We start from the raw sequence: 21,202 nt of genomic DNA, 5'->3' as shown, positions 1-21,202 counted from the left end.
CCGACAAAATTTTCGCGCCGCCGCCGCCGACGCTGCGCTATCGGCGTGGCATCGGCGTGACCTTGGTAGTTACTACTACTTTTAGAATCAGATAATATATTTTTAATCGAGTTTAGATCATTAACGGCGCCACTTCGAATAGTTTATAGGCATTCAAAACGTATTTTAGACCCATATATGTAATTCAAAAATATCGAAGGCAAATACAAACTTATCTGTCTAGTAACCGCGCTACTAGTCTTGGGGAAACGAAATTATTTAATATCTATTTTAACATCAATATGCTTGTAATAAACATACCGATTTCCTTCCATTTTTATTGTGGGACGTTCCACATTACAATTTATAGATTGTATATATACACTAGCTAGACATATGTCAATCACAATGAAAAAATTAACTGTGATCAACTCTGGCTAACGTGAAACTCGAACCCCTCATCTTTGGATTACCGATCCAATGCATAACTAATTTTGCCAGCTAACCATCCGTCATTTACCGCGCATTGGGAGGCGTCGAAATCAAGTCTTCGATGTTACATGGAGCTCGGCGTTGGGCCTCACTTTTTGACATAAATCGGTTTTGTTGGGTCGATATTGGTTAATGACGGAGCTCGATTTTCTTTGGACTGTCGACAAGACGTTTCCCTGATACAGTCAATCCGCAATTTTTAACTTAGCACAAAAGATAAGGGCCTCGCTAAGATCTTCCGGCCAGAGCCTCGCCAAGATTAAGACCGCCTCTGATGCCGCGCGATACCGCTTATCCACAGTTTATACGATATAATTTTTTTTCGTACCATTATTCAATAAATTATCCTTGAAAATAAAAAATGCATTTATTTCACAACTTCCTTACAGCAAAAACATGTTTTTTCGGTAAAATTTTGGTTTGAATTCTTTTTTTCATTAATCGAAGGTGTTTCAAGGCCACGCCGCCGATTCGCCGCCGCCGCCGACCAATTTTGACCGGCGCGCCGCCGCCGGCTAAATGCCTATCGGCGCTCATATCTACAAAAGACCGGGATTATAGGCCCGTGAAAGCCAAGGAGATAAAAATAATTAATAAATTCGTCTAATAGGTATAAATCTCTAGCACTAGCACCACACCTTTTCTCCGCCCCACGCTACTTGAACTCATTTACGAAATGGTCCGCGGTGAAATATTATATTTGCCATAATTATAATGATAAAGCCGATGGGGCGTGAACTTTTATGTGCCAGTGAGTTATCGTTGGCATTCAACGGCTGTTTCAACCGAGAACACGACACGGTGTATAACGCTTTGCTAATAATCATGTGTCAAACGTTATTTAAGGTAAAGGAAATTATAGTTGTTCAAACCAATTGGTCAGTAAATAACAACAAAAAACCATACTCATCCTTTTCTGATACGCATCAGACAGACAAAGAGATAGCGTAAGACAAAGATAGTAAGATTTGCTCTATGTTTGAAATGAGACAGTCCTTTCTTCCAAAGAGCACACTCGCAACTTAAAGGCCGGCAACACACTTACAACCCCTCTGGTGTTTCCAAACTAACCACCCAGCGCTATACACTCAGAGGAACGGCATCAAAATGACACTAAATTAAACCCTCGCGGATCGAGCCGCCGCACACCTGATAAATATATAAAAAGAAGTACTAACGCAGAAAATATCACTTACAAGCACAAAACTACAGTTCATATAAATCTGCCAAGAACATTAGCATACACGAAAGTTGGTGTGAAGTTCGCAATAAATTCGGAGCTCCAAACATGGCGCCTCGCTAACCAAAACCAGTGCTCACTCATCATTCACCATCTCAGACACATTGAGGGGCGAACTACTTTCGGGTCGCTACCTTTTCTACCTTTTTTAGGGTTCCGGACCTCGAAAGGGAAAAAACGGTACCCTTATAGGCTCACTCGTACGTCTGTCTGTCTGCCATTGGGTATTTGCTCCGAAAATACTACTGCATGGACCAATTAAGGTGAAATTTGGTACCCAAAGACGAGCATATATCTTCACAAAGTTACGCCGAAGGATTAACTACTATTCTAACTTATCTTTGCCTAACCACAGTACTATATCATTACCACCTATACCTACCATTACTGATTTAGATATTAGCCTCTATCTGTGAAACTATTAAGGGTGGCAGATACTTTTTGACATGTTATTTATTGCTACTGTTGATTCTGAGTGTACTAATGCACGAGTACATATATATCGTCCAATCATGGGTAGTTTATTAATTAACATAAAATTTTCGAAATCGTTAATTTAAAATTTCAATTTAACAGACACGGGAAAACATTTCCATCAATTATTTAATAAGTGTATTGCAATTAATAAATAATTGGACCGTGGAAATTCAAAATAAGTACGAGTAAAAGCTTTAATTATGATGTCGGTTGCATTTAACAATCCTCGGTATTTTTCAGTGCATTTTAAAATGGTTTATTATTTTGTTCTGACCGATATTTCACATTTCTAGCGATTTCAATAAAATTTTAGTGTACTCTGAGCATGACTGTGTTTCCGTCCTGGTGGGTAAGCGACAATAGTTATATGACAGTTGATAGCTGTCAAATAGTGTGAAGATTGTGTGTATTTACCCCCATCACTCTTTGACACATTCATTCATACATTGTATTATATTAACTAACTGCTTGCGTGGATCAGAAGGCTAAATTTTCCATTGATACCACCACTTTGTAAAGAGCAGCTGCTAATTTTTAAGCAGACTAAAAGTCGCTTATTTTTGTCGTTATTTCAGGATACTGTACGTAATGGTACAAATATTTACCATTTAAACATCAAACTACATACTAACAGTCCTGCTCGCCCGGCGTTCACCAGACTAATGACGGTGGAAGCATTCGTTCCTAGCCACATTGTCCGAACCAAACCATAAAAAAACGAAATGACCGTTTTACCTTACGTAGATTTAGGAATAACCCGATCACGAGTCACGCGAGACGCGTAATGACGTGCCGATGTCATTTATGGCCCAAGTTTCATTATGAAAACAAATCGCTCGAGTCGGGCACGACCCAAGTCCCAGTTCCGCCAAACTTCAGGTGTATTCCAAAAGAATCTAGAGTCGAACGCTCAACGATTAACCCCCTTATTCATAAAACAAACCTATTAACCTTTTAACCGCCGTAGACTGATATATTAAGACATAGAAAATCGGGCTCATTTCGCCGCGGTCTGATAAATAAGACAAAACTTCATGTAACTTCGTACCGCCGGCGACACGAGCACGCTCGATGAAAAATTATATGGCGGTTAAAAGGTTACCAAATCATATTAGTCGAATACTTACTTATGGACAGGAAAACTAACAAGTGATTCCTGGAACACAGTAAAGTCTCTGATGTAACCAGACGAATGGCAAAACTGAAGTGGGAGTGGGCTGGGCACAGGGTTCGAAAGGATATTTATCGGATAATTATCGCATTATTATCAAAGACTATAATTATCTGGATAATTTCGAACCCTGGCTGGGAATGTAGCCCTTAAAGACGGCTCGTGGTGCAAGAGGCTGGTAGAGTGGATACCTTGGCACAGGGCGGACACGCCATACATCAAAAATCATTTGCGTTTATATGTGTGCACGGCACGTCTGTACACGCGTCATTGTGTATGTGTGGGTAAGTCGCTTTACTGAGAGCACGCCAGAAGTCCGCCAGATTTATGTCGCGGAGCGAGCACGGGGCGAGGTACTGCGAGTCGGGGCGGGGCGGTGCGTGGCCGTTCTGTATGATAATACTATTACTTATTCTGTGACCTTGGGGAGATTCACAGCAGGGAAGCCAAAAATGATATCAAAAGAAAAGCTGGATCGGAATGGGTACAGAGAACGCAAAATAGACCAGAATGGCATAAATTTAAAAAGGCCATCTCTAAAATTGAAAAGGGCTAAGAAGAAGAGAAGATCAGTAGAATAACTGCTGAATCCGATGATCCTTGCAAGATCGGCATTGACCATCATGACTCGCCCTTAATAACCTTATTTCCTCGCCCGCTTCCCTGCGATATTTGACACTAGTCATTCGTATTACGATTGACAGGTAAAATCTATGCTGGCGCCATCTGTAAAATACGTGCGACACCAACCACATCGGTGATAATGGTGGCTCGCTTGAGCGCCCGACTAGGCTAGAAATGGGAATAACACTTTATGAATAGTTCGTGTTTCGAATTTTCCTATGCGACCTTCAAACTTAATAGGCACGTAGTTTAGAATTAAGTAATCTTTACACCTCTTTGAATTATATATCAGATACGCTAGTCATTTTGAGAAACTCACATGAAAATGATAAGCATAATCACAATGTCGTATGTAAGTATGAAGATTATATGCGCATATATCTTTTTTACATTAACGCAGCAACATATTCGCGAATTTAAGCCTTATCAGAAGCTTTTAGAGTTGCTTTTCCCATAAATCCAAAGGTATGATAAGAATGTTGTTTAACTGGAAATGCCTTTTAAAAGCTTTTGTTTCGCAGAATGAAATCTACGCTAAAATCTAGATTCAGAAATTCGCGAGAATGAGGGTAGATTTAAATTTAGATTCGGGCGATGTGGGAGGCAATGTGTTGGTCGCAAAGTTAGAATAGTTCTAGAATTTAGATTATTTTACTTTGTTGTAATACCGCGTTTGAGAGACAAATATATTAGGTATATTAAAAAAAAACGTTTTTTATTATATAGGAAGCAAACGACTAGACGAACTGCCTGATAGTAAACAATTACTGACGCCCATGGACATCTGCAACACCGGGTTGCAAGTGCGTTGCCGGCCTTTAAGATGGGAGTACGCTCTTTGCTAGCGTACGCTTTTTTCCGCCCGTTCTATGGCGTGTCTGCCCTGTGATCCGGTGCAGATTTATATAACCCTCCATTATGGGGAATGGACACGTAAACCACGATGTTTGGATCTAGTTTATGGCAGGGGAGCGTTTGAGTAATAGCCCTCTTGTTATTAGGCTGTCGTTTCGGGTTTATATTGTTTTTAATGGCGATAATTCAATTATGTTAAACACGCACGTTTATTGTTCTAGATGAGTAGTAGCAGGCGTGTCTCACTCCGCGATTTCGTAGCTTTGCTACAGGTAGCTAAAAGTACATACGTTCGGCCCCAATTTTGGGAAAAGCCATAAGCCGCGCGTGGCGCTGTCGCCACCTAGCGGCCATATCTGTGCTGATCGTAACAGACGCGTTTTGTTAGAGAGTGAGTCTTCTGTACTTAGTACTATTATTTATTCTGTGGTAGTAGTAGTTCTAGGTAGTGCCGGAAGGGACGTGACGTACTTTATTTTTCCAAAAAAAACAACTTTGGACAAGTGACAATGAATTTGATATTGTAGCTGTCGTTGTCATATTGTGGCTTTTGTATTTTTTGTAGTACCTAATGAACACAGCATTATTTCAAAAAATGTACATCAGATGCAGAAATAGTTGATCGCCCTGCATACAAACTTTTATACAAGTTGGGGTCAATCTCTGCCACTAAGTACACGCTATTCTATTGGTTTGTAAATAATCGAGAGATTTAGCACCTTACTGTGTCTCTCCACTTTTAGAATAGAATATAATTTATCGTAAACACAAACAAACGAGACAATACATAGTATAAAAGAAAACACAAAATAAGATTAAAGTGCCACGAAATGGCCTCATCTCAGCATGTTGCTGGTGGCTTCCAGCGCTGGTCTTCCGATGAGACCATCAGGTGAGAAGAATCACGGAGAAAAATTTAGAGACTACTTATACATTGGTAAAATAAAACGAATCCCTACAAAATTGGTAAGTATATACGTATATACCAAAAATTGTATGTGAAATTTTCTAACTCGTTTCCCTGAGCCTCCATGATTTAGGTATGAATTCATTCTTATCCTGACGCAAAATCTGAAGAAATTATGCGTGCGCTGCCGAGTTACGCGTGTCTTGTTTATCTTGATTTTTCCATTTGGAGTAAAACGTCTTTTACAAGTCAACACGAGTATATTTTAAAACCTCTTGAAAACTATTTTAAAACCACAGCTAGAATGGATGATTGATGCCTGGACACCTGTTAGGACACGACGAATTCATAAAAAAAACGTCGTAGAAGAGAAAATCCGAACGAAAAGACGCACTCCTTCCCACTTTTATTCAGTTTAAATGGTCGCAGAAAAAAAAATGGACAATTGTTCTACGCTAATATTGATGCTGACTGTACTGGTGGCCCAGCGGTAAGAGCGAGCGACTTGCAATCCGGAGGTCGCCGGTTCAAACCCCGGCTCGTACCAATGTTTTTCGAAACTTATGTACGAAATATCATTTGATATTTACCAGTCGCTTTTCGGTGAAGGAAAACATCGTGAGGATACCGGACTAATCCCAATAAGGCCTAGTTTCCCGTCTGGGTTGGAAGGGCAGATGGCAGTTGCTTTCGTAAAAATTAGTGCCCACGCCTATTCCAGGGATTAGTTTCCAAGCGGACCCCAGGCTCCCATGAGCCCTATGCCGGGACAATGCGAGGAAGATGATGATGACGTACTATCTCATTTCAGCATCGTCTTTGATGGCGTTTCTTAACATGCTAAACACCACAGAACAAGTTAGAATGGCGATGCGAGCAGGGTACGTGTCGCCGCCGGTTTTGAGCAAACGCTCGCATGCTACTCGGCCGCGCTGACCGAAAACGAAGTAAACATGCCTTTTTGCGCCACAATAACCTTCAGATTAAGAAGCCACACATCAAATCTGTCTAAAGGAGGCTTATCCATTCACCACGCACACAAGTTTTTACTACCGTTGCGCGAGTGTTAGTAAATGTGGAGAGGAACGAGCGGCGACACCGGTTCCGATACTAACTGCGCGCGATAGCCATTCTAACCTCTTTAATATGTTCTGTGCTAAACACAAACAAAATCATCAAATGAATCACTTACAGAACTGTTCTACAAAGGGTTTATGCGCACTAAACCTTCGGATTTACGGTACAGTAAAAGTTACAGCCTCCTACAGTACTCCCTGATGCCTCTTGTGAATTACCTGAAGGGCGTTTTTTAGGGTTCCGTAGCCAAATGGCAAAAAACGGAACCCTTATAGATTCGTCATGTCTGTCTGTCTGTCTGTCTGTCCGTCTGTCTGTCCGTCTGTCTGTCCGTCCGTATGTCACAGCCACTTTTCTCCGAAACTATAAGAACTATACTGTTGAAACTTGGTAAGTAGATGTATTCTGTGAACCGCATTAAGATTTTGACACAAAAATAGAAAAAAAACAATAAATTTTTGGGGTTCCCCATACTTCGAACTGAAACTCAAAAATTTTTTTTTCATCAAACCCATACGTGTGGGGTATCTATTGATAGGTCTTCAAAAATGATATTGAGGTTTCTAATATCATTTTTTTCTAAACTGAATAGTTTGCGCGAGAGACACTTCCAAAGTGGTAAAATGTGTGTCCCCCCCCCCCTGTAACTTCTAAAATAAGAGAATGATAAAACTAAAAAAAATATATGATGTACATTACCATGTAAACTTCCACCGAAAATTGGTTTGAACGAGATCTAGTAAGTAGTTTTTTTTTATACGTCATAAATCGCCTAAATACGGAACCCTTCATGGGCGAGTCCGACTCGCACTTGGCCGCTTTTTTTGTTGTCCCCTACACTTTTTTTTCCCAGAAAAAAAGTGTCCCAGAATATCCATAGATTTTTCGATTTTTCCATTCCGCGACCGCCATACAAAGTCTATGAAAAATGGTGACGGAATGGAAATGAAAACCTTAGGACACTTTTTTCTCCTATTAGGATAGAAAGAGCTCGTGATTCTGAGTAGAAATAACATAAAAAATCCCAAATTTGAAAAAAAAGTGTAGGCACAACAAAAAAAAAACGCCCTGAAATGAGATTCATTATTGGATTCATTTTAATAAAATTATTTGAGAAGTAATTATAATATGTACTACTTAAAATGTTAAATCGCGATAAGTATCGTGATTTTTATGCCTGATAATTATCGTCAGGATATTTATCGGATGATTATCGCGATAATTATCAAAAAGACTATAATTATCTGGATAATTTCGAACCCTGTTCCACGCAGACGTAGTTTATATTATAAATATAAATAAGTACTACTAGCCTTCAAATTCAAACATAATAGTTATTTGTACAACAAGTGATCAAAGTTTGATATTTCTTCGAGTGCTTATTTTGAGTCCCGTGCAAGCGAAAGATTCTATAATAGATTCACGAGCGTAGCGAGTGAATCTAATTTAGAATCTTGAGCGTAGTAAGGGACTCAAAAGCGCACGAGATGTAAATAACTTTGATCTCGTGTAGTACACAACATTTTTCACCTCAGCGCAGTGAGAACATACCTATTAGACAACTTGAAAAATGTAATCCTACCTGCACTCATGTTTTCTTAAGATATACAAACAATTAAGTTTAATTACCGCAATGGAACACAAAAACAAAACGTAATAATAAATTCCAGTAAAATAATATAGAAATAACAAACATTAACTGACACTTCAATCGACCATTTTTTTTTGTAAAAAAATCTTTGTAAGATACGGTCCGAATTGCGGATACGTACTATTTGTCAACTATGGTAGAAATTCTTAAAAGTAAAATAATTAATTTTGCGTGATGATCTGTGTATTTTTTGAGTTCGTTATTTTAATTGTACAATAAAATACCTAAAATATCGTATTTTATCAGTTTTTATCAAATCTTAAACTTTATTTTTATTTATTAATTATTAAGAATTCATACTCGTACGTGGTTTGGAACGATGCGGTCTGAAGTTTTTCGGGGGTCTATTATAAACCGTGAATATACTGTTGAATGTCGTTTTAACTTTTTTTGTCTGTTTCTTTTTGCTAACAGTGTGAAAGGGACAGAGATAATAGAACCCAAGTATTTCGATCTTTTATTAGACCCCGCATGTTGAAATGACATTTGACTATAAAGGTCACTTGAATGTCATTTTGTCTCACTCAGTGAGCAAAATGCGATTTTGCTCACTGTTTTTAAGAATCAAAGTACCCTTGTTCGAGCTGCTGAGGTGAAAAAATATTTAAGGTCAAGTTCAGCTTTGAGGTCAAACGAGTTCAAACTTCAAAGTTCATCAACCAGATTCTGTGAATATAACAAACTCTGTAAAAAAGAATTCAAATTTCCTTTTGAGTGAAAAACCCGTTAAAATTATATTACTCAAGTAATGAAGGAACAAGTTTCACAAAGGTGTAAAGTAAATTAAAGAATGAGATCAAATTGGGAAAGTTTTTTTTGCTATTAATTGGGTTCTTTCAAGTACGAATGTTGAGTTTTAACGAGGTAGGTATACTTAGATAAGGATAAATATCTGGGAGACCGAGCTTTGCTCGGAAAACATATAAAAACTCAAAAATGGCGTTTTCCCAGAGATAAGACCTAAAGTCTATTTTTTAATTCGGTAGACTAAAATGACATTTCATAGTATGAACATAAAATGTCATATCATACTATGAAATGTCATTTTAGTCTACCGAATAAAAAAATAGACTTTAGCTAGATCGACTTTTCGCCCCCGAAAACCCCCATATAGCAAATTTCATCGAAATCGTTAGAGCCGTTTCCGAGATCCTCAAAAAAAATATATAATAAATAAATAAATAAACAAGAATACAACATACCCAAATTACAAAGAAATCGGATTAGTACTTTGGCTGTAATAAAATAAAAATGATTTTTCTTTTTTTGCATTTTTTTTAAATCTGAAGCATTTGAGGCTTAATATTTAAACAACACATACACAGGTTAATAATCCAGTAAAAGGAAATTGTTTTTTTCGCTAAGAGTCCTTAGTCCTACAAGCAAGCGTTTTTTGCAATCTGTTACCTTTTTCATTCAAGATTACGACGTAACTATTAGTATTCATTCAAAAACTGATAACGTACTTAAATAATCATTTCTTAAACTAGCAAGTAAGACCGTTCAAGTTGACATTTTCTCTTTTTAAACCTAAAATAAATGAGTTTTCTTGGGAGGCTTTTTCAAAATTTGCAGTGAGAACTGTCGTTTCGGTTCTCAATTTTGCAGTAAACAAGAATCATTTGATACAGAAATGATTACAATTCAATTCACCATATCTTTTACGAGCGGCTAAGACTATTGAAAATCAAAGATTCATTAAAAAAAATGGATATTTAACCTTCCGAACTTTCTTCATTTTTTGGGTGAAAACAGGGTTACATTATATTTTTTTATCGCAAATTGTACTATTATTTTGCCCTAAAAATAATATTATAGCAAACTATAACTATACGTTAACCCATAAAAAAATAATCATAACTATAGGACCTACCTTGCCGTAAATTTATATTATTTTAAAACACGTATAAATCACGCTGCACCGACGCCGCGCGCTCATTCTCCGCCGAGGCGGCTTAGGGGACGGACCTGTGCTCGATCGTCAGGCGTTCGGTGACTATGGTGCGTTCGTAAACAGCCAGAGAGTTCCGAGAAGTGCTGTATACAGCGACTAGAAAATCTTGATACAAATAAGTAAATTTTTTACACCATATTTAATTTCAACAACAGACTCTCGCTAGGTGATAGGTTTTCAGTGTTACTTGAATACTGGTTAGGTTTTGCATTATTATTATACCCGGACGACCTGGATAATGTCCAGGTTCTCATGATGGAGTCAGGAGTTGGTCACCGAACTCCTAATCTACTCATCATAACTCCATCGTGTTTGGGCTCAATAGATTTGCCTCGACGAGCACCTTCGTTCTAGATGAGGTCCAGGTTCTCATGATGGAGTCAGGAGTTGGTCACCAGAACTCCTAATCTACATATTATCACTCCATCGTGTTTGGGCTCATTAGATTTGCCCTGACGAGCACTATATATCTTGAGGAGGTCCAGGGTCTCATGATGGAGTCAGGAGTCGGTCACCAGAACTCCTAATCTACTCATCATAACTCCATCGTATTTAGGATTATTAGATTTGTCCTGACGAGCACCATCTATCTAGATGAGGTCCAGGGTCTCATGATGGAGTCAGGAGTTGGTCACCAGAACTCCTAATCTACTTATCATAACTCCATCGTGTTTGGGCGCATTCGATTTGCCTTGACGAGCACCATCTATCTAGATGAGGTCCAGGTTCTCATAATGGAGTCAGGAGTTGGTCACCAGAACTCCTTATCTACTCATCATAACTATATCGTGTTTGGGCTCAATAGCTTTGCCCTGACGAGTACCATCGATCTAGATGAGGTCCAGGGCACAGGGCTATATTATAGTTCTTACGAACAGATACTTATCTTTCAAGAAAACTCAAATGCCTACCGTTTTAATACCTACACAAAAATACAATGGAATGACCTTCAACGCACCGCTCCCCGCACCGCGCGCACCGGCACAAAGCTAGGGTTGCCGACGCTTAGAAATTATTTTACAAATAAGTACCTACCTACTTACCTAAACTATAGATTGTATGAAAGATACCTACCTACTTACCTAAGGTACAAATATAAGTTTTATTAATTGTAAAATAACTATGAGCAAGATAAGTTGCAATAAGTAATTAATAATTATAATATTCCTTTTATCATTATTAATTACTTATAAATTTATTTTATTATTCTCTTTATTTATCTTTTGTCTTAAGTTAGGGTTTTTCCTTATTTTATTATTTATTATGATGAGTGACTGCGAAATATTTTAAAAGGTCATATTTCCCTACAGTAACCGTAGTGTTTACGCCGTTTTATAAACCGCGTAAACACTACGCGGTTTATAAAACGGCGTACTACGTAGCTTGCGACTATCGTAAAAAAAATTGATATAAGTACTTATATTGAGAACGTCTAATAGTTACTTTTCCTATCAATCGGTAGAGCAAACACGGATTTTTTTATTAGTTTTTTTTTGTTTCTGCATCCATCCACAATTCCACACTACAACATGTGTTATTTGTTCGTGAAGAAGACATTTATTTCGCATACATTTTGGCATATTCGAGCGCCGGCGACCAACTAGCTTGATTTTCTACCGTGAACGGGAAGAGATTCGTAGGTATAAATCCGTGCTCGCGCGGAGAGTTCCATAGGCCTGAGCGCCTACCGCGAACCACGTTCGACGTGTTGCCTCTCTGTCGCACTTGTAAATTCGTACGTAAGTGTGACAGGGAGGTAACACGTCGAACGTGGTTCGCGGTAGGCCCTCTCTCCAGGGTATCTTAATGGAGTGGAGCGAAGATGGCATAATATAAATAATCGGATTTCGGTATTGACCCCGACGAGGCCATCAAACAAAAAAAAATGTGGAATGTAGTCAACGGTATCATGGTTTTAAATAAAAACAATGACTGGTTTTAACAGATAGGGCCAGTTGCATATCACAAATAAAGAAACATGTTTATTTGCAGTATGGACGGGCCCCGACTTTCCCCTAAAAACAGAAATAGTACAAAAAGACGACAATTTGTGGGCAGCAAAAATGTAAACAAAACTCATGGTTTGTCATGGTTTGTAAAAAAAAACAACGGGTTGCACTCCGGGAGTGCCGGCAGAAGTGAAAACTCAATGACTAGTGCAAAATGTCTGCAGCACTATGTATAATTGATGTTAATGCCATCTAGCGTTATTTCGTCGCATTACTTGAAACCCCTAAGCACATCACTGTTGGTACTCGAGTTATATTAATACCGGTTAGAGGGAAACTCACTAGATGGCATTTAAATCAATAAAGAAAAACTCAATAACATTGTAACAGTTTTTTGATCAGGTCACGTGTCCGTCTTACGGTCACGTGATCTGTCGCGAGTTTAACATTTTTTCCCCACCTCAAAAAGTGCACAGCGCCGCTAAAGAAGTTTGAAAATACAACACTACTACAATGACGAATATTAGTAGTAAGGTTTATTCGGGTAATTCCGAAAATCATTGTAAAATCACTCATATTCCGTTGTAGTAAGAGTCAGCTTTCGGAATTATCCGCCACTATTCGTTCATTCGGAAATACCCGAATACACCTTATTCATAAGAAGAGTGATTGTCACAATAATTCCATGCCAGAGGTAAATATTGTTATTATTTACTCGCCTCTGGTTATATATTATCCCAACACATACACTCTATTGACTACTACCATGCTTATAAAATAAAATAAAGAGTGCCAATATAACGCTAAAAATAATGTTACTTTGCAATTAAATTGAAAAGTATCAATATTATTCTCGCCTGCGTTGAAACGCGCTTAACTTTGCCGGCGCTCGCGTACCGTGCGCCAACGCCATCTATCGAGTGTTATTTCGTGAAATCGGTGAACGCTCTAAGGAATAAGGCCTCCTAAGGGCAGTTTGGCCATGCTTACCCGGCTATACCCTTTACTGTATTTATGATTTACCTCTATATGCTTTATTTAGTTCTCCTATTCCAAATATCAAGCGTTAGACAAGTTGTTTATAATTTGTGATGATGCTGGCCATTAAGATCAAAAGCCTGTCTTGACCTTAAAACCCTAATTTTAAAAAAGTTTATAAAACGCGATGTCATATTTCATAGCTTTTTTCCCTGTTTCGTTTAGTTTTAATAAAGATTTCCCCTCTCGTCTTAACGATCGTGTCGACTGCTGTTGCTTTAAAAAAAAGAAAAAGTTGCTATTTAAGGTTTTCATTTATACCCACTTGTACAGTCGCCATGAGATATATCTGAGCGGCCAGGATGCTCAAAAGTATCTGAACATGCACTTTAGCGTCTTGATAATAAATACTTTGTTCAGATATTTGTGAATATCTTCGCCGCTCCAAAATAAACTATCATTTTAGTTTAATTTTGTAACTTTAGTTTTTTACTTATAATATGTTCCCTTATACAGTGTGTAAGTCAAATACGGGCAATAAATTAAACCAGATATAGAATTTACCCGTCTTATCATTAATTAAGATGTTTTTTTAAGTTACACTTAATTATGACCCCGTGATTAATTTTTTCCACATGTACCGAGCAGCAATGTACTGTAAACATTAAGAAACAAGATGATAATGACATTACGAGATACGAGCTTTTCATAGTAACTGCCAACAAGCGTTGACAGTTACTTTAAAAAGCTCGTATCCCGTAACGTGTGTGGTGTATTACATTGCGGGCCGAATTATTTTGTATGTTTATAATTTTCAATGCATTTCTAAGTAAAATCTATCTCAATATACTTTTTAGGTCCTATGCTAACCACCGTTTAAATATTCGCCCGTATTGGATTTACACACTGTATATCTAAGCGTCCTTTTAGGACATCTTGAAAATTTCCCTGAAAATTCACCGTTAAATTATTCCATTTATTCCAAATTCATTTTAAACAAAACACATTCGCATTCAAAACAGCGAAGTTAGAGATTATTTTACTTGCATAAATAAAATTAAAATGCAAATTGTTGCTTAATAAGCATAATGCAATATGGAGTTAGGAGTTATAATCGTGTTATGTTTACTAAAGTACGCAAATCCACTTAAAATATTATTTTATAGAGATGACATGTTATTAAGCAGCTGTTATGTGATTATGTCTTTAGATAAAACAATGCAACTCTATGTATATAATCTATGTATACTTAATCTTTCTTTATTCATGTCACTTTATTATAACAACTATTAACACAGGAAAAGTAGTGTATTTTGGCGGCAAAATATGTACATCCATGAAACTTTGTTTATGACCTTTATCTTGGCACTTGAAATGAGGATCTGCCGAGTCCTATCAAAATTTAGGCGTCCGAACCCCTTTTCGGGGGGTATGTGCCGGGGGTTCATATAAAAACAATCCCATTTCAGAAACTAGGCAAGTGAGGTGTCAATATCGTGTAATTTTTTGCGCTGAATCGAATGGGACTACATCCATACTTATAGGATCAGTATTTCGTGAGATATGTTAATTTGTTGAAAAATGCTAAAAAGAAGATATTTCAAGTCAAAAGTATGATTTATTCAGCTATAATATAATATTAACTATAATTATGTCTAGTTATTGATATTACGCTTAATTTTCATCTTCGAAATCATCATCATCATCGTTCAAGCAAGCGTGCCGCAGCAAAGTTGGAAGCTCTGCCACCTACTTCTGCAAGTGTGATGCAACACTCTTTCAGAGCATACCATCAAGTCCAACAGTGGCTGGGAAATAAACTGAATCCTGAAGAGTGGGGTTGGAGCAATGGGTTGGAGTCGTCAAAATGGTGACATGTTTCATGTTCACACTACTCTACCACCAGCTCCGGATGAAATAATGGCCCTTATATTTTGCTCGTGCAAAAGTAGATGTACCACTCTTTTAAGTTTCTTGTGTAAAAAGAGGGATAACCTGTTCCTTTGGGGTACACTACATAATTCCGAAATATTTAATGCCGAATTTTAGAATATCGAACTTTATTAGTCCGATTTTTAAATGCTCGATCCATCAAAATTCCGACTGTCGTAATTACGAAGGATGAAAATCACGAAGGTATACAGGGTGCTTCCTGTAACACGAGCAATAAATTAAACTAAAGGCTGTACTCCTCAATCTGACCAATATTTGTTCAGCAACTTTTAAAAATTATGAATCCTTTAGACTTCCTCTTTTTCATACAAAATGAATATTGCCTTCAATGTACGCTGACATCAGTGTGTTTGACGTTTCTTGTCACGCTTTAAACATAACAAAATTTGCAATACATTGCGTCGTAGAATAAACTTTAAAGTGTAATAAAAATCAAAACATGAGTTATTTTCAAAAGTTGCTGAACAAATGTTGGTCAGTTTGGGGAGTACAGCCTACCGTTTAATTTATTGCTCCTGTTACAGGAAGCAGCCTGTATATTTCCGAATAGCAAAAAAGGCGATTTTTTAAAATTCCGAACCACATAATTCCGAATATAAAAATTCCGATAGTGATAAACACCGAATTTAACATTTTCGATTTTTGAAATCACGAATTCCGAATTGTCATTATTCCGAAATTTTGTATTCCGATTTGACGTGATTCCTATTTTAATTATCCCCATTTTTTAAATTCCGAATTTATCGAGTCGTGTTCCGCATCTGCTCCGGCGCTACGGGCAAAGCAGCCCCTTCGCCCCTGCGTAGCAAATCGCAGGCACAAATGCTCGCCTCCGCAGCTTCGGCCTGCTGGTCGCCTTCGGCGACCAGCCTCAGCCGCTACGGCTCACGTTGTGCTCTGCGCTTTGCTACGGCGGGCGAGGGCTGCTTCCCCTCCGCGCCTCCGGCTTTTTACATACACTCTAGGGGTAGGACAGACAAGACCACGTGGATAGTGGGGTGGACCGATTCGGATTTTCGTTAGTTATACATATAGACTTTTAAGTCTAAGTGCGTTTAAATCTTATTTTGAAAATCACGAATTTCATTATTCCGAGTTTACAAAAGATCGAATTTCTGAATAGCAAATTACTTTTTTCCGATCGGTCAATGATTTTTTCGGAATAGACAAATTCGGAAAAAATATTTTCGGATTTTTTTTAAATCGGAACTTTAAGCTTTCGTGCATATGACAATCGGATTTTAAGTTTTCGGTAATAGCATAGTCGTGATTTTCTTCTTTCGTGATTTTCAAAGTCGTAATTTCGATATTTCGGACATATAAAAAATCGGCATTATGAAAATCGAGGTTATGAAAGTCGGAAAAACATATTTCGGAATATTTGGGTGTTCCCGTTCCTTTGTATGCAAAATATGCGACGAGTTTTCTTGCTCCAACCCAGACTTGAACGATGATGATGATGATTTCGAAGATGAAAATTAAACGTAATATCAATAACTAGACATAATTATAGTTAATATTATATTATCAGCTGAATAAATCCTACTTTTGACTTGAAATATCTTCTTTTTAGCATTTTTCAACAAATTAACATATCTCACGAAATACTGATCCTATAAGTATGGATGTGGTCTCATTCGATTTAGCGCAAAAAAATACACGAAAATGACACCTCACTTGCCTAGTTTGTGAAACGTGATTGTTTTTAAATGAACCCCCTGTTCATACCCCCCCAAAAAGGGGTTAGGACGCCTAAATGTTGATAGGACACGGTAGATCCTCATTTCTAGTGGCAAGATAAAGGTCATGAACAATTTTTTATTGATGTACATATTTTGCCGCCAAACTGCCATATTTAGGCTTATTTTACCTGTGCTATATATGTAGGTAAATTTTTCTGTATGATAAAAATGAAATGCTGTCGTTAGTCTCGCTAAAACTCGAAAGCGGCCGGACCGATTTGGTTAATTTTGGTATTGAATTATTTGTAGATGTCCAGGGAAGGTTTAAATGGTGAGAAAATATTGAAAAATTCAGAGAAAGATAGTAAAAAAAAACAATTTTTTGTTTCTTTTTTTAACGGTAATAGAAGTTAGCCTGTCTCATGACATCTATTTAAGCCTTTCTTGCTTGGTTACAACAAGCGTTAGCAGAACAAAATTGGCATCATGCACAATTTGAAAACTATAATTCCCAGCAACGTACTTGAGGCCTTTGCCCAGCAGTGGGAATAGGTATTAGGCTAAATAAAAATAAACAAAGTTTTGCGCGCGATACACTAAAAACGAAACAATATGCAAAATACCTACAAATAACGCATTTTTTCCAAATAGGATCTGAAAAATACTATTATCAACTCTGAAAGTCCAAAAATCGGTCGTCGGCAAAAAAGCATAGACTACTTAACTATCCTGTCAAATTTAGTCAAAGTAGCTATACTTAATCCGGTCACTGACCTAACAATTACAGTTTCACAAACTCCCCAACACATAAATAACCCTCGACAACATCTGCTAAAAGAAAATACAATCACGCAAAGAAAACTTCTCTTTTCCCTCCTAGGCCGGAAAGTACATTTACGGCGTATAATATCGCAGAAAGCATGTCGCTTGGGACTTTCTTGGATAATTTCTTGTAATCTTTAATTAAACCGGTGAGTTACAGCTCCCCATTTGAATAATATTACTCCGATGCAATTAATTTTATCAGTTTTGTTTTAGCAAAACAAGAGAGTGATTTTAGTATAATTGGATGAGGGAGTGCTGCCCACTCGCTGGGGCTCATTGACTTATTCGATATTCCAATGTATATTGTATTTATATTACTTTTGTTCATTATTCTAGAAACGTTCTAGTCTAGACTCGTATTTTTTATACAATATCTTGTCCAATGTTTGACGATCTTGTTGTGAAATTCTTATAACAAAATTCGACATAATACCAATACCAATAGATAGATACCAATGTATTTTTACTTTTTATGTTTTACTTTTATATCCATAATTGTAAAATGCCTAAATTGAGAAGAGAAATAAAGTTATAATAAATTGCTGTGTTATTTTTTAATATTTTTTGTATGACTATTGTTGCTGAACTACTTGAATAAATAATATTTTATTCCATGATTTGTTGTTTGTTTCGTAATAAATAAATATAGCTGGTCAACCAAATCTTGTCAGTAAAAAAAGGCGCGAAATTCAAATTTTCTATGGGACGATATCCCTTCGCGCCTACATTTTTCAAATTTGCCGCCTTTTTATACTGTCAAGATCTGGTTGACCAGTATAGTGACAATAATGCGGTCGTATTATCAAAACACACTCTAGATTTGTTAACCAGTCACAAAAACAGACAACAAAACATTCCAATTCGATCTTTAAAAGCTAAACTAAAGCCATGTCCACACGTCACACTCGTACGCGCTAAAGCCAAGAACACACGAACGCTTTTAAGCCACGTTTGCACTTCCATCGGCGTACCGTCGCCCGCACTGTTAACTGACAGTTCGTAAACTTTATTACAAAAGGAATAAGGTCCACCGATGGCCAGTTAAGAGTTGCTGTTTGCACGTTGGGTTATTTTTACTCCCACTCTTATAGGATAATTAGCAGGATAATGCTAAGTGCTGTGATTATAAAATACCTCGTTTTTTTAGGTTGGCGGCTTGTCTATGTTTTTAATAGGCATTGAAATTGAATGGAGGATAATTATGAAAGAATTTGCTTTTGATTAAGTCTAATATAGTATGTTTTATTCTAGTTTTAAGTCTTTTTTGCCTCTAAGAGTCTTAAGGAATGTGATGTTCCGACATCGGAATTTTTAATGCATAATGTGACGATATATGAATATTTTCCATTTTTTATACCTACTTCCTATATAGACCTTTTCTAGCAGTTTTTTTTTATATTAGATAACACTTACATTCGAATATATCATTGCGTTTTTTATTAGGGTTCCGTGCCAAAAGGGTAAAAACGGGACCCTATTACTAAGGGATCTATATCTGAATCCCTAAAGTATTTTCTCCTATCTTTGCATTCCCTAATATTGTTTGTCATAATTATCAGTTGTCCTGACACTAAAAACCCTATTTTTGGTTTCCCTAATTATTGATTACTTATCCTAATGTTATTAAGCATATTTTCTTTTTTGCGAGGGTCGCAGTTCTAACCCTAACCTAATTGTAGCAGCAAGTTCTAAAACCTAACCATTTTTCAGAACCTTACAATATGGAAAATAATCGTTATGACAATTGATCGTTAGGGCATGTGACCATTAGGACAAACCAGTTAGGGCAAGTGACTTTAGGACAAACGTTGTTAGGGATTCAGAATGACACCCATTACTAAGACTCCTTTGTCCGTCTGTGCGTCTGTCTGTCCGTCCGTCTGTCTGTCTGTCACCAGACTGTATCTCATGATCCGTGATACATACAGTTGAAATTTTCACAGATGATGTATTTCTGTTGCCGCTATAACAACAAATAGATACTAAAAAGTGCGGAACCCTCGGAACCCTCGGTGGGCGAGTCCGACTCGCACTTGTCTGGTTTTTAGATTAAATTAGCATAATAGAGAAAATTTAAATCAGTTGTAGAGATTACTACGTGCATATGCATAAAGTTCAATTTCAGTTTTGACACTTGGGTGACGTGGCGTCCGAGTGACAGCTTTTGTGTTTGACACGGCGTCGAAAAGGTTAATATAACGTTTTTGTTTATTTACTCTGCTAACCTAACCTAACGATCTCCGTGTTCTTGTACATACACAAACATACCTGCACTGAACCTAGGTACTTCTTGTATAAATTAGCACCGCGCAGTTTAACCGACTGCGCAAATTTGCATTAACAAGTTTCACTAATCCCCGGCTAGTGCTCCGTGCAAGTTATGTGCTTTGTTTAATTTCGTTCACTTGTATTAGAACTAGCTTGGAGCTGGTGGTAATTCGCTTACATAGACAGAATTAATTTATTTTAATTACTGCAATTTTTTCCCTAGAGAAAGTAAACTTGGGTTAATCAACTTGTCACACGTTGCTATGGTTACGGTCTCCTGACCTGAGTCACTCTTAAAATTCTAGGTTTTTCGTATTTAAATGAACCAAAATTGCATTTTATGGTAGTTATAAGACCTTTCCGTAATGGGACATCTACTGAGCATGTTAGTAGAACATGGTACAGCAGTTCTTCTAACAATCTATGCTACTATTGTCTCCTCGCTGATGGGACAGAATAACAACAAGAAATAGTTGATTGACCCACTTAATGCATTTAGGAGGTTCAGGCGCTTTATATGTACAGTCGCCATCAGATATATCGGAGCGGCCGAGTTACTCAAAAATATCTGGACACGCACCTAGCGCCATGACAATAAGGGCGTGTTCAGATATTTTTGAGCACCTTGGCCGCTCTGATATATCTGATGGCGTGGCGACTGCATGTGGATACAAATGGATGTTCCCAAATATCTTATTTCGGTTATTGCTGAACGATTTGTGATGAACCATGATGCTAAGACCATCAGTGACCATAATAATATAACTGCTATGACCATCCATGGTACCACCACTGCCACCACCATCAGTGGTGGTGGTAATTTTGTCGGAGGTTTTTAATTTTAAATCTATATTTACCTATTATTTTGCTATGTCACATATTATGTTATTTTCTATGTAACAATATGAACCTCAAAAGTGAAAAACTTATGAAAATATCGTGATTTTGCTGCCTTTTGCTAGAACATGCAATGAGTTTTATTTTAATGTACTTGTCAAAGTCACATCAATTGCATCGACATCACCAATCCAAGTGATAATTACTTAATCGTCAAACTTAGCGAAGGGAGACAACTACTAACACCGTCATAACAAACTCAACTTTATCTCCGCCAAATTAA

The 21,202-nt window shown here is 37.4% G+C and overlaps 2 long non-coding RNA genes across 2 annotated transcripts in view; both read left to right on the top strand.

Annotated features, from left to right (window-relative positions):
- Nucleotides 1-21,202, top strand: part of LOC134658333 (uncharacterized) — a 514,400-nt gene that overhangs the window by 489,552 nt on the left and 3,646 nt on the right. The gene's annotated exons all lie outside the window — the stretch shown is intronic.
- The window catches only part of LOC134658331 (uncharacterized), a 123,508-nt gene that overhangs the window by 101,663 nt on the left and 643 nt on the right, over nt 1-21,202 (top strand). The gene's annotated exons all lie outside the window — the stretch shown is intronic.

The sequence above is a fragment of the Cydia amplana genome, chromosome 22 (assembly GCF_948474715.1).
Source record: "Cydia amplana chromosome 22, ilCydAmpl1.1, whole genome shotgun sequence".
Classification (NCBI taxonomy): domain Eukaryota; kingdom Metazoa; phylum Arthropoda; class Insecta; order Lepidoptera; family Tortricidae; genus Cydia; species Cydia amplana.
Note: the sequence above shows the minus strand (reverse complement) of the source record. Positions and strands in the feature narration are given on the sequence as shown.